Source organism: Sinocyclocheilus grahami, unplaced genomic scaffold (genome assembly GCF_001515645.1).
Source record: "Sinocyclocheilus grahami isolate Dianchi unplaced genomic scaffold, SAMN03320097.WGS_v1.1 scaffold1242.1, whole genome shotgun sequence".
In the NCBI taxonomy this organism is placed as follows: domain Eukaryota; kingdom Metazoa; phylum Chordata; class Actinopteri; order Cypriniformes; family Cyprinidae; genus Sinocyclocheilus; species Sinocyclocheilus grahami.
Genome location: NW_015506421.1, coordinates 96,933 through 109,329, shown reverse-complemented (window position 1 = coordinate 109,329; position 12,397 = coordinate 96,933).

Genomic DNA, 12,397 nt, shown 5'->3' with positions numbered 1-12,397 from the left:
GGAGCTGTAAAACCCCGTCTTCATATCGGCTGGAGGGACTGGCTCTATCGCATCCTTCGCCAGCAGGACTGCGACCTCCGCCCGCAAAACAGGACCATCGGCCGCCTTCACTGTTGTGAAGCGGATGCCACTGAACTTGGGGGGACGCTGGGCGAACTGAATCGCATAGCCGAGGCTGATGGACCACAGAAACCAGCGAGACGGGCTGGGTAGCTCTAGCCAGGCACCCAGATACCATGCAAGAGGGACCAAAGGAACCATTGCCATACCCGCAGTGGGGCAGCGAAGTGGAACGCAGGGACCCAACTCGGACAGCTTGTGAGTGGACCAAAGAAGGGTCTGAGTGTGCGGTGCAACGCTTACCTGGTTCCAAAGGTTGGCAGAGGGTGCGTGAGTAGGGCCTTCGTTGACTCTCTCGAACCGCTCGCTGCTGCCAGCTGGCGAAGGAGGAGGATGAGCGTGGTCTGTTGTTGGTCCGTCCACGACTCTCCGTACCCTCCCAGGACCCAGGGACAAAGAAAACCGCTCTTTCGTCGAGATTTTCCAGATTCTCCACCCGGCCCTCCTCCGGGGGAGGGAGAGGTGCCTTCACTATCCCCCGAGAGCAGCTTCCTCCCTCTCTGGGTCGCCCGTCCCGGGGCCTCTTGCTCTTTAGCTCACTGCCAAATTTGACGGGGGCCCGGACGGGTGGGGCGGCCTGCCTACGCCCAGCTCCACTGCGCCGCTTGCCGGAGCAGATGCGGCGCAGGAGCGGGGGGCGGACGCAGGGGGCCACCCTTGGCGATGAGCAGGCTGGGGCACTGCGGCCGGGTGGACGCCTCAGTCTGCTTCTGTACAGCCGAGAGCTGCTGGGCCAGACTCTCAACCGCATCGCCGAAGAGGCCGGTCTGGGACACAGGGGCATAAAGGAACCAAACTTTGTCGGCGTCCCTCATATTGACCAGACACAGCCAGTTTTGGCCCTTCTGGACCATCATAGTGGACATTGCACGACCCAGAGACCACGTAGTGACCTTCGTCGCTCGTGGCGCGAGGTCCGTAGCAGTGCAGAGTTCTTTGAGGACTTCTGGGTCGTGACCACCCTTGTGCAGGTCCCTCAGTGCCTTAGCCTGAAGAACCTGCAGTAACACCATAGTGTATAAGGTGGAGGCAGCTTCTATATAAGCATTGCTGACCAGTCGAGTACCTACAGACCTGGGAGGGGAGGCACGGTTCGTCCTGCCGGGTGGAGGCGGTATCAGGACACACTTGCATCGCAACCGACCGCTCCACTGGGGGTGCCTACTTATACTCACGCTGTGATCAGCGGCAGCTGGATGCAATAATTGCATGCCAATGTGCATTGGCTCGTTTTAGTTTACACTCGAAGTAGATTGGTCTCTCTAAGCGAGATCCCAATTCGTCGGTCATCTGACGTGACGTAGAGAGTGACCGACTGAAAGGGAACGATGTGACTTAGATCCCAACAGATTCTTACAGTTTGTGCAACTTAACTGCACAATGATGTGTAGCAGGATTTCTTCGCTGCCAGTACAAAATAACAATTATAAGCAACAGGGTTTCTTCGCTGTTGTTATACAAACTTCACTTGATCAAGGTTTTAAAAACTCCCATTTACATTCCAATCTGTTACTGGCTCGCAGTGTTCTTATGATCAGATCTGCATTAGGCACGCATTAGTCAGCTACTCTAATGGTTAAACCTAAGGGAGTGAGATCGTCTAGTTGAATGAAATTGGAATACGCAATGACTTCAATCTAGCGACACAATCAGATAAGGCCTTTAAAAGATGATAAGAGGAACATTGCTCAAATCAATCTTTATCGCAATGAAGGCTGATTTCTTCGTTCCATCAGACGATTTTGCTAATATTAAAATGAACTGTAAAGAGATTTCTTCGTCTTTAGAGAACAATTTTAATATTATGAACTGCTGTTTACTTTAACAATTAACAGTGACTAAATGTTAGACAAATAGAGGCTGGTAAAATACAGTACTGGAGGTGGCTTTGAACCATCCAATCAACAGAGTGAGTTCGCTTTGCGACTTGTCTCACTCTAAGCGCGCATAATATAAGAACACAAATAAATTGATACTGAGTTTGCTCACAAACAAAGTTTGAATGTTGCCACGTTCTCCACCAAATATGTAGCAACTTAGCTCAAAAGGGAAATATTTATAATTAATTATAACTGGTTATAATTAATAATAAATATTTAGATTAGATCTTAGAATTAACTGCAGCAGAATCAATATTACAATTATTTGATCTGTTCGTCCACCGGGCAGACAATATAATAATTTATCAATTCAAGGAAAGATTATTTTCCTGGCCAAGGAACAATAGCTTTCCTACTTTATGCAGTACTAGTAGTAATTGAGCATGTAGCAAGAATTCAACATTCAGTGACTCCGAATAGTGAGCAGCACACAGAGACAATCAATTGTGAATATAAGGGATTTAATAAATGAAACTATAGCTAACGTACAACTAAACTAAGTAAAACACATATATACAGAATGAAGGAAAGTAAGGAAAGAGAGAGAAGAACAAAAGAATGGCGGTATTTCACATAAATAAACCACAACCTAATGAGAATCATCAAATAATCAAAAAATCACCTTAAAAGGGGCTCAAACTTAAACACACATCTAAATGGTTGTAAACGGTTACTTACATTGGCTTCGTTACTGAACAAGAGTCCTGATGCGGTAGACAACGGAGGTTCTTGATGAGTTCTTTAGGAGTGAGCTGGAGGTTTTCTTGGTTCTTCTGAAGATAGTGCCTATCCACAACCACCTTTTGGGTGGAATAGCCAATACCAGGCATGAATTTTTGAGCGGGAGAAGTTTTCTTTGTCTCCCTTTATGGCCCATTAGCATGTTTATGGCTGGTGTGGAGGACTGGTGCAGTTTTACCCAAAATATAGTGCACATAGTTGCATTTCACAATCACATACTGTACATCATTGTTTGAGGAATAAAGAGCAGATCATTTTGATACCAAGAAAGGAACATTTAGAAGATATTAAACCAGAGATACATTCATACACCTGAATATGAGCATTCAGAGCTTAACTAATACAAATAACGAGTGGTAACTAGGCTAATATCAGTGTTGGGAAGGTTACTTTGGAAATGTTACAGATTACAAGTTACCCTATTTAAAATGTAATAGTAGTGTAAATTTTTCAATTACTTTATTAAAGTAATGTAACTGATTACTTTTTGATTACTTTTATAAATTTCTGTTAAAAACTGTTAATCATTTTCAAACAGTTACACCATGCAGGGTTAACCTTACAGTAGTTCTCAACACTGTCAGACTTTCAAAATCCTTCCTCACTTGAATTAAGATGATCAGGGGCAGATTTAGTGATTTGGGGGCCCCAGGCAAAATACAGGAATGGGGCCCTATACAATTTCACACATCTACAACCTTGAGGTTTCTTTCACTGTTGCTTGCTGCACGACTGTGTCCCATAGTTGTGTCCAATCTTTTAGATTTTTCATGTACATGTTATAAATAAAGGATTTCTTTAATGTTGTAAAGCCCTTGTTCATATTTAAACAGGTTATAATAGTACTAGAGTAGGATGGACACTAGGTGGTGCGTTGGGGTAATTTTCACTATGGAAATTAACTACACAACGCAAGGCTGCGTTAACTACACAACGCAAGGCTGTCTAATTCTAAACTTTAAAATATACATTTATTTTTTATTTATTTTAATTGCACATTTAAATTAAACTGAAGGAAATTATATATTTACATGATTTAAGGATTATTTCAACAAAACATGAAGTGTGCCTGTGTGGAAAGTAACTGTGCATGGTCCTTCTTGAGTCCTTCACAAAAACGAGTGAGCGCCATACGCGTTACACAGTAAATTCCGTTTTTATGAATAGATTCCGTCCCCATTTTCTACATCTTTTGCTAAGAAGCACGTTCAACACGGACGCACAGATGGTTGTCGTGGTAATGAACATCACAGCAACCACTTGTGCTTCCCCACTGAACGCGCGATTTAAAATCATAAGAAATAGTTTACTGATACTGTTTTTGAAACCAAATATTTGCATAACTACAGGAAACTGCATCTAACAATGGTTTGGGGAAAAAAAGTTAATAATAAAATATAGCTGCAAGCAGCAATTACCAGGGTTCAAGCACTTTAAGGGCTTTAAGGTGGTATGTTTTAGGGTCTAGACTAACCTGGATGTATGGCTGACAGTAAAACACATCCAAAATGGAGAATAGGCTCACAGACACACACACAGAATTTAAATGGTTAAACTATTATATTAATACTCAATAAGCATGCTTGCACACACACACAGACATACATGCATAGATATTTTGTTGCAGATATAGATATTTGGCATAAAATGATAGGTGACACAATACTTATTGCAAGTCTTCTCTTTTTAGGAGTTTATATGTCATTTTCAGGTTTCACTGTAATTATAATCTGGCATAATTAAAAAAAATTAATATGTCTGTATGAACAATATGGTAAATTATTAGTAAATGTGATTTTAAATGCGTTAACAGTGATTTTATCATATGTAAGCATGAATCCATCAAACCTTTGAACAGTACTGTTAGTGCATTTAATGAGGCCATTAGTGGTCTTCCGCTGCCATCTAGTGGTTATAGATGCAATTTCTCATACAACACTGTGTTTAACCTTTATAACTATATAGTGTTCTTTTTTGCTCAATTTCTCTTAAATTTTACATGCTTGTTTAGAATGAAATTATGCATCATTTTACACAGTTTTGAGAGATATTGTGAGCTTTATTTGAGGATTTATAGGCGTTTGGGTACACTATGTAAAGAACATATTATAAAATGACCAGTTTATAGTTGTCCAAATGCAAATGTTCAAATTTTTTTTATATAATTATTGATCTAGAGAGTCCAGAGAATATTACTGCAGTGGTTTGATCGAGAGTGAGCAAAAAACCTAGGACTAGTTCGCAAAAGTAGTTTTTTTAAATAATTTTGAATATTTAATGAACGATTTGATTGACAGCATTAGTCCCAGAGGCAAAGTTGTTCAGAATGAGGAGATCTATCATATGATATGAAGATCTAGTGTTTGTGTGAATATATGAACATGTTCTACAATTTGAGGTCATTTACTACAGAAATACTGTGTTTTTGAGACCTTTTTACTGTTATAGTGCCACCTATGGTCCAATCTCTATGACACTTTGCATGCTTGTTAAGTGTCTTCTGTCACATGTTGTCACCAAGTTTCGTAAAGTTTTGAGTTTTCATTTAGGTTTTATAGGCTTTTGGGTATATTTGGCCATGCCCCTTTTAAAATGACCCCATTATAGCTAACCAAAGGACAAAATTCAAAATTGTTTTGATAATTATTGATCTAAAGAGTCCAGAGAATATCGCTGCAGTTGTTTGATCGAGATTGAGCGAAAAACCTAGGACTAGTTCGCAAAAGTAGGTTTTGAACATATTTGTGAATAATTAATGAACAATTTGACTGACAGCAATGGTTCTTAGGCAAAGTTGTGCATTATGAGGAGGTCTATCGAATGATATGCATATTGTGTGGATTTGTGAAACACCACATGATTACTGAACCAAAAAATCTCGTTAGCGCCAACTAGTGGCTGTTTTCTTTCAAAATTCTTACAGACCTTTAAGGCCATGAGTTGAACATGCCCACCAAGTTTTGTTCTGATCGACCTCCGTTAACCTTGTCCAATAGGTGCCTACATTTCTTTGGCCAATGGCAGCCATGTTTTTTTAGATATGCGAATGTCCTCATAGACACTTGTGCCCCTTTGGATGAAGACACTGCATACCAATTTTCAAGTCGATCAGACTTTTTATTTTTTTTTATTTGACCAAAGATTGAGCTTGCACACATGTGTACCAAGTTTGGTGAAGATATCTCAGTCTGTTCAGGAGTTATAGCCATTTTAGTAAAAATGGCCCTGTCCCTAACAGACGTTTTTGCGTCCCTAATGCCGAGTTCACACTGCACGATTTTCAAACTCGTCGGATCGCCGTTGTTTTCACACTGCGTGACTATCTGGGGTAGCATTCAGTTACTGCTGTGTTCACATTGCACGATGGATCGGCGACAGGGGGTTTCACACTGCATGACTTCACAATAGGAAGAATCGCTGACAGCTCTGTCTGGTCCGCAAACTACGTTTCACAACAAAACACACGCGAGAAGTGATAACAAAATAACGCGAGAACCCGAGTGCGTCAGAGTTCTCCAGCGAGACTGTAATTATTCAAATATATATATATACCCCGCATATTGTCTGTGAGCTGATTTCCAGCTACAAGGAGAAAAAGAAAAACAGATGATGCAAGAGGGAGATGCAGGGAACAGGGATTGGGTGTTCTGCAAAGAGAGTTGGAGGTAAATAACTCAGCAGTAACTGTTATGCTGATGTTGTGGCTGGTCAAGCAAATGTTTGTGCTTGTTTCTGTATGATATAATTGTTCATATATCTATTAAAATACTGATATTCTGGTCTATAACTCCTCCCCGAACTTCCCTCTGCCCTGTATCTTGGTCTCTCATTGGCTGTAGGTCATTGCCGATGTGTTTTTCAGTCAGAACTCATTTCACACAGCGTGATTGTGAATCGCAGTGTATTTCGCGGGCGTCGGCGATTCCCTCAGATCGCATCTTTGAAAATTCACTGTGTGATTGTCACTCACGTGAACGAGCACCGATTTGCCTCCGATGTCGGGCATTTGTCGGCAATTTCACAAAACCTGTCGGCGAGTGAAAAATCGGGCTAACATCGTGCAGTGTGAACTCGGCATAAGCGACGGTGAGTTGAAATTTCAACTTTTTTTTGATAATTTTTTATATTTACTGTCCAAAGAACATTTCTGCACTGGTTTGGTTTCGATCGGGTGAAAAACCTAGGACTAGTTTGCAAAAGTAGGTTTCTGACAAAATTCTAAATTGACGGAAATTTTTTATAGATGGAAATGAAATCGGATATAGTCATTTTGTTTTGATTGAGCCAAAGAATCCAATGATATAAGACAATTGAGTCTGCGACAAATGGTGTAGGAGTTATGAGGGCTTTTGCGTTTTTGATCGCTGTAGCGCCCCCTATTGGCCGATTGCGGTGAGTCTTTAAATCTGACAAGAAGGCCGGACTACTACAATCTGACCAAGTTTTAGCTCTCTAGGCCTTACGGTTTGGGCTGCACTATCAGTTTTAGGGAAGAATAATAATAATAATAAAAATCCTAACAATTACAATAGGGTTTCAGCACTACGTGCTTGAACCCCTAATAAAAGCATATACATCAACTCAAATACGGTTATCTAATAAGCATGTGTCCTATTCTGTGTACTAAACTCTTGAAACATTGGTGTCTCTTTGTATATGATATGATGATAGTTTTCTCAAAATAAGTAAAATATTCATGAAGTGACTCAGAGCAGTTCTAGAGATTAGGTTTATGTGTTCATGTACTCATATATTGAGGCGGCAGAGGCTGAAAACACCATGAGCTTCAGTGGGCCTATGTGTAGTACTGATGCGCGGATGGCATTAGAGCGCGAGTACCGAATTGCTTAAAAAGACGTGAAAATAATACGTTTTTGTGACGATGCAACAATGACCGATTAGGCAATTGACAATTCTGTCAACTGTCCCGAAACGCGAGCTAAAGTCTTCTATCGCAGAGTGCAGCAGCTCTAGATGCGTCGATGTGAAGCGAAAGTCAAGGAGAGAAGACCCAGTACAGCTGAATCACCTACGCTGTTTTCATCTGATGGTTTGCGTGGATGTATTTACTCATCTAACCTACACGCTATATTGAATAAAGGTTTTGCAGTAATTTCCCTCAATTTAAAGTCGAAAGCTGTGGGAATGAGTAATGCGATGTATGCGCAATCCCGCAACGAAATTCAGGATCTGATTAAACATAATTCTATTATACAGAGACTTGTGAAATAGATTTTCATGACTTTTCAAAAACTTTTTGAGTTTATTTATTTTTACAAAACTTTCTAGGCCTGGAAATTGCTGTTCAATTACTTTTCCAGGTTTTTCATGAGCGTACGAACCCTAATGTGATGATCAGGTGCGGTTATCTAAATCAGCTGCGGATTCGGGTGACGTTTTAACTCATCCGCGCATCACTAATGTGTAGTAAATGAAACCGCATGTCTGCGCCATTAATTTCCATGAGGGGCGGACTGGGAAAAAAATTTCAAGCTGGAAAATCTCACACTCGTACACCCACAACAAATTCTGAAACATGGACAACTCTATTTTTTGTATGGACCTCACATAAAAAAGATTTAAATCCTTAGGTTGGGGACATGCAAAATAATTAAAAGTTCTCTCCTGAACTGCACCTTCACTTACATTTTTCTTGTCAGTCTCTTTATTTTGCCCTGATATCTATCTCTCACATTACTTTAATACTCAAGCTTTAACAAAACTATACTTTCTAAATTGCCTACATGTCAAGATTAGTACATCACGACAATATCTTTATAGAAAAATCCTAATACTGAACACCAGTCATGTTTTTCCCTTACAAAAATTAACCATGATTTTATTGTAGTAAAAGTACAGTAACCATGTTTTTTTTTTTTTTTGGCAAATGGATTACAATTTGTATTTATTTTTACTACAAAAAAAATGCTGATGACATGCAAATATATTTACCAGTTACTAGGAAAAAAGAAAGTGCTGTAAATACTTTATCTACTTGTCTTGATGATGTTAAATCCTGGCTTTCTAAAAAATTTATTTTCTTAAACACAGATAAAACGGAGGTCATAGTTTTTAACTCCTCAGACCCCAGGCATCAAAATCAATTTGCTCTTAAGCACCTAAATTCATTTATTTCCCCTTCAGTGCGAAATTTGGGTGTAGAGTTTGATAATTCTTTGAAATTCGATAAACAGATCAGTTCTGTCGTAGGCTCCAGCTTCTTCTCGGTCCCTTTCTAAAATTAAACCATTTCTTTCTGTAGTGTCCCTAGAGATTGCCATCCATGCCTTCATCACGTCACGGCTGGATTACTGTAACTCGCTCTACTGTGGCATTTCAAAAACTCAAATTTCTCGTTTACAGGTAGTACAAAATGCAGCAGCTAGATTTCTGAAGGGGTGTAAAAAATGTGATCATGTTACACACATTCTGAGATCCCTGCATTGACTGCCTGTTCAGTAGGCCTACAGAATTGAGTTTAAAATTCTTCTATTTGTCTACAAATCATTTAACAATTTAGCTCCGCCTTATCTTACAAACCTATTTCATCCCTACATCCCCACAAGACGATTACGATCCGAGGAAAAACTTCTCCAGATCCCTCGCACTCGTCTAAAGACGAGAGGAAATAGAGCATTTGAAGTGGCTGTTACTACTCTCTGGAACAACTTACCATTAGAATGGCCTCCTCTCTACCTGTGTTTAAATCTTGTCTAAAAACTCATTTTTTACTTTGGCGTTTATTAATTGATTTTGTTATAGTCATGTTATGTGTATTTGACATTATGCTATTAATATTTTACTTATTGTATTTGTGCTATTGACAGTGTACAGCACTTTGGTCAGCTTTTAGCTGTTTCAAAATGTGCTTTAGAAATAAACTTGAACTAGAACTTGAACAAATTCCATGGTTAAACTATTAGTGTAGCAAAAACCATGGTTAATTTGTGGTTAACATGCTTTGACAATAGTATTGTCTTTGGATTTATATAGTAAAATCATTGTTAATTTTCATAAGGGTTGTGTTGTTTGCCCTAGCTCCCCCTAAACCCATTATAAAATATGATTATTTGTCTGCTAAATTACTACTGTAACATTTGTATTTTTTTGTATTTGATCTCAGTATTCCTATCAATGTTGTATAAGGGTTTTTTATGCATAATAGTAACCCTAGAATGTGATCAAACAGTTTAAAATAGCTGGGCTAAGATATAAAAAATTTTTTAAGACTGCAGAAATATGTTAATTCAGTATACACATTATCCCACCGGTTACAATTGTGACTGACCATAAAATAAAATTGTTCACGCACTTTTCCCCCAAAAAATTTATTATTTCAAAGCGTTACTAATGATACATCATTTGGATATTTTCATGTCTGGGAAAAATGTGGGATTAAATGGGTTAAAATGCGTTTTAAACATAAAGTTACGTGATTTTCATTACCCATTTTACTCTTAGTAATTTAATAATTTCATAAATTTCATAATTTAACAGTTTAGTGCAGAAGTATCGAATTGGTATCGATATCGACGAGGCTGCCTTGAAAAATATCGGTATCGTATCGAAAACAAAATAAGGGGTATCGCCCATCCCTAATCCAAACCGTTTTGGCGGAGGCGCGGAGAGCGCGCGACCCGAAGCATTGCCAGTCACGACTAACCGATTCATGATTGACCAACAACAGGGGAAGAAACCACAACAAACAGTCCACAGGGGTGTTACAATATGATAGTTTTATCACATGAAATTGTGAAAAAGTGGTGAAGTGACTTTCAGAGTTCCTCTAAAGATGAAGTTCATGTGTTCATGATGTCCTCATATATTGAGACGGCAGAGGCTGAAAACACTACGAGTGTCATGCCATGCATGCTTCAGTATGTGTAGTAGATATTCCATAAAGATGAAACCCTGTCCACGACATTCATTCACAGATGCGCAGAACATTCATATTTAAATAGTTATTTTACGCTTTAATATTCACAGACACTAATCCATGTAGTCTACAGAGATACATTTGAATTATTCATCAGATTTACAAAATTCTGTGACATTAAGCGTTATACAGTAAGTTACATTTTATGACTGGATTCAGTCCACATTTTGCACATTGCAGAAATCACATGGACCTAAAATTATTTTGTAGACCCCCAGGCTATGTGACCCCACTTTGAGAACTCCTGATTAAATATATGATATAATACATCTGTCATGAAAAAAAGTTATAGCAGACACTAATTAGCCTAAATATTATATTTAAACAACAAATTGGAGTAGAAATAATTTGAACAATTTGGTAATTAAATTTAGAAGGTCATGTAAAACTGTCCTATGTGCAATTTACATGTTTGTATATATATATATATATATATATATATGGGCTCTGTTGTTAAAGGGGTCATATGACGATGCTAAAAATAACATTATGTTGTGTATCAGGTTTAAAAAACTGATTATTTTCCACATAATGTACATTATTGCTGCTCCTCTATGCCCTGCCTTTCTGAAACGCGTCGATTTTTACAAAGCTCATCGTTCTGAAAAGTGAGGTGTACGCTGATTGGCCAGCTATCCAGTGTGTTGTGATTGGCTGAATACCTCAAGCGTGTGACGGAAATGTTACGCCCCTTAACACACTGCAATGCCGTCTCCCAGCACGGCGAGACAAAACCAATGTAACCCATTACAAACGAGGCATTTGTTGCATCCAGTGGGGACATAATTACTGATTATAATGACTTATATTGTGTTTTTACGCGTTGCGTATCGCGCAGCGTAAACATAAAACCATGTCTGCATTTGTGATCGGAGAAACAAAAACAACAAGCGCTACTCGTGTTTGAATCATCAGTGGCAAATTCTTTAAATATAAAAAATGTACTTACAGGCTGTGAGTCAGACGTGCCAGACTGTCCTTGCAAAGATGGAACTGCCCCACTTTATAGAACAGCCTTTGAGCACAGACCCATTGTATGCTACCCTGCAGGTTCAGGAAATAGTCTTCCATAAAATGCATCACACACGACGGGCTAGAGTGAGCGGAGGCCGGCAGCCTTGAGGCGACCTTTGACGAAGGAGCAGCCGGTGGGCGTGCGGTAACCACATGTGACGACTTCGTCCACGGCGAAAGCCGATCCAGCGATCCACAGCGCAAAGTTGATGTATTTCCTCAGCGACCAGCACGGATCAGCTCTAGGCATGAGGAAGCGGATATCGTCCTCAAACAAAGTAGTTTCACTTTCACAACTAAACACACAGCATCTCCACAACATGTCGCAGGCGGCAACAACAATACTACAGAGAGAATAAAAGTTACGTCTTCTTTCTTTGCGTGAACATTTGGGAGGTGTTATGCAAATCTTCCCACACAGTGACGTAGGCATGTGGGGGCGTGTTTAAATGAGCCATTTTAGGAGGGTGTGGACAAGTCTTAACTTTTAAAAAGAATATATCTTTGGATTTGAGACTTTAGTCTTTGCAACTTTGCAGATCTTCTTTATGCACCAAGAGCTTATAACACTCCAAAGAGAAAGGAAAAATTGAAGTCGCATCATATGACCCCTTTAATTGTCACCTTTAAAGGGGTCATATGATGCTCTTTTAAAGATCATTATTTTGTGTATTTGGTGTAACAGAATATGTTGACATGCTTTAAT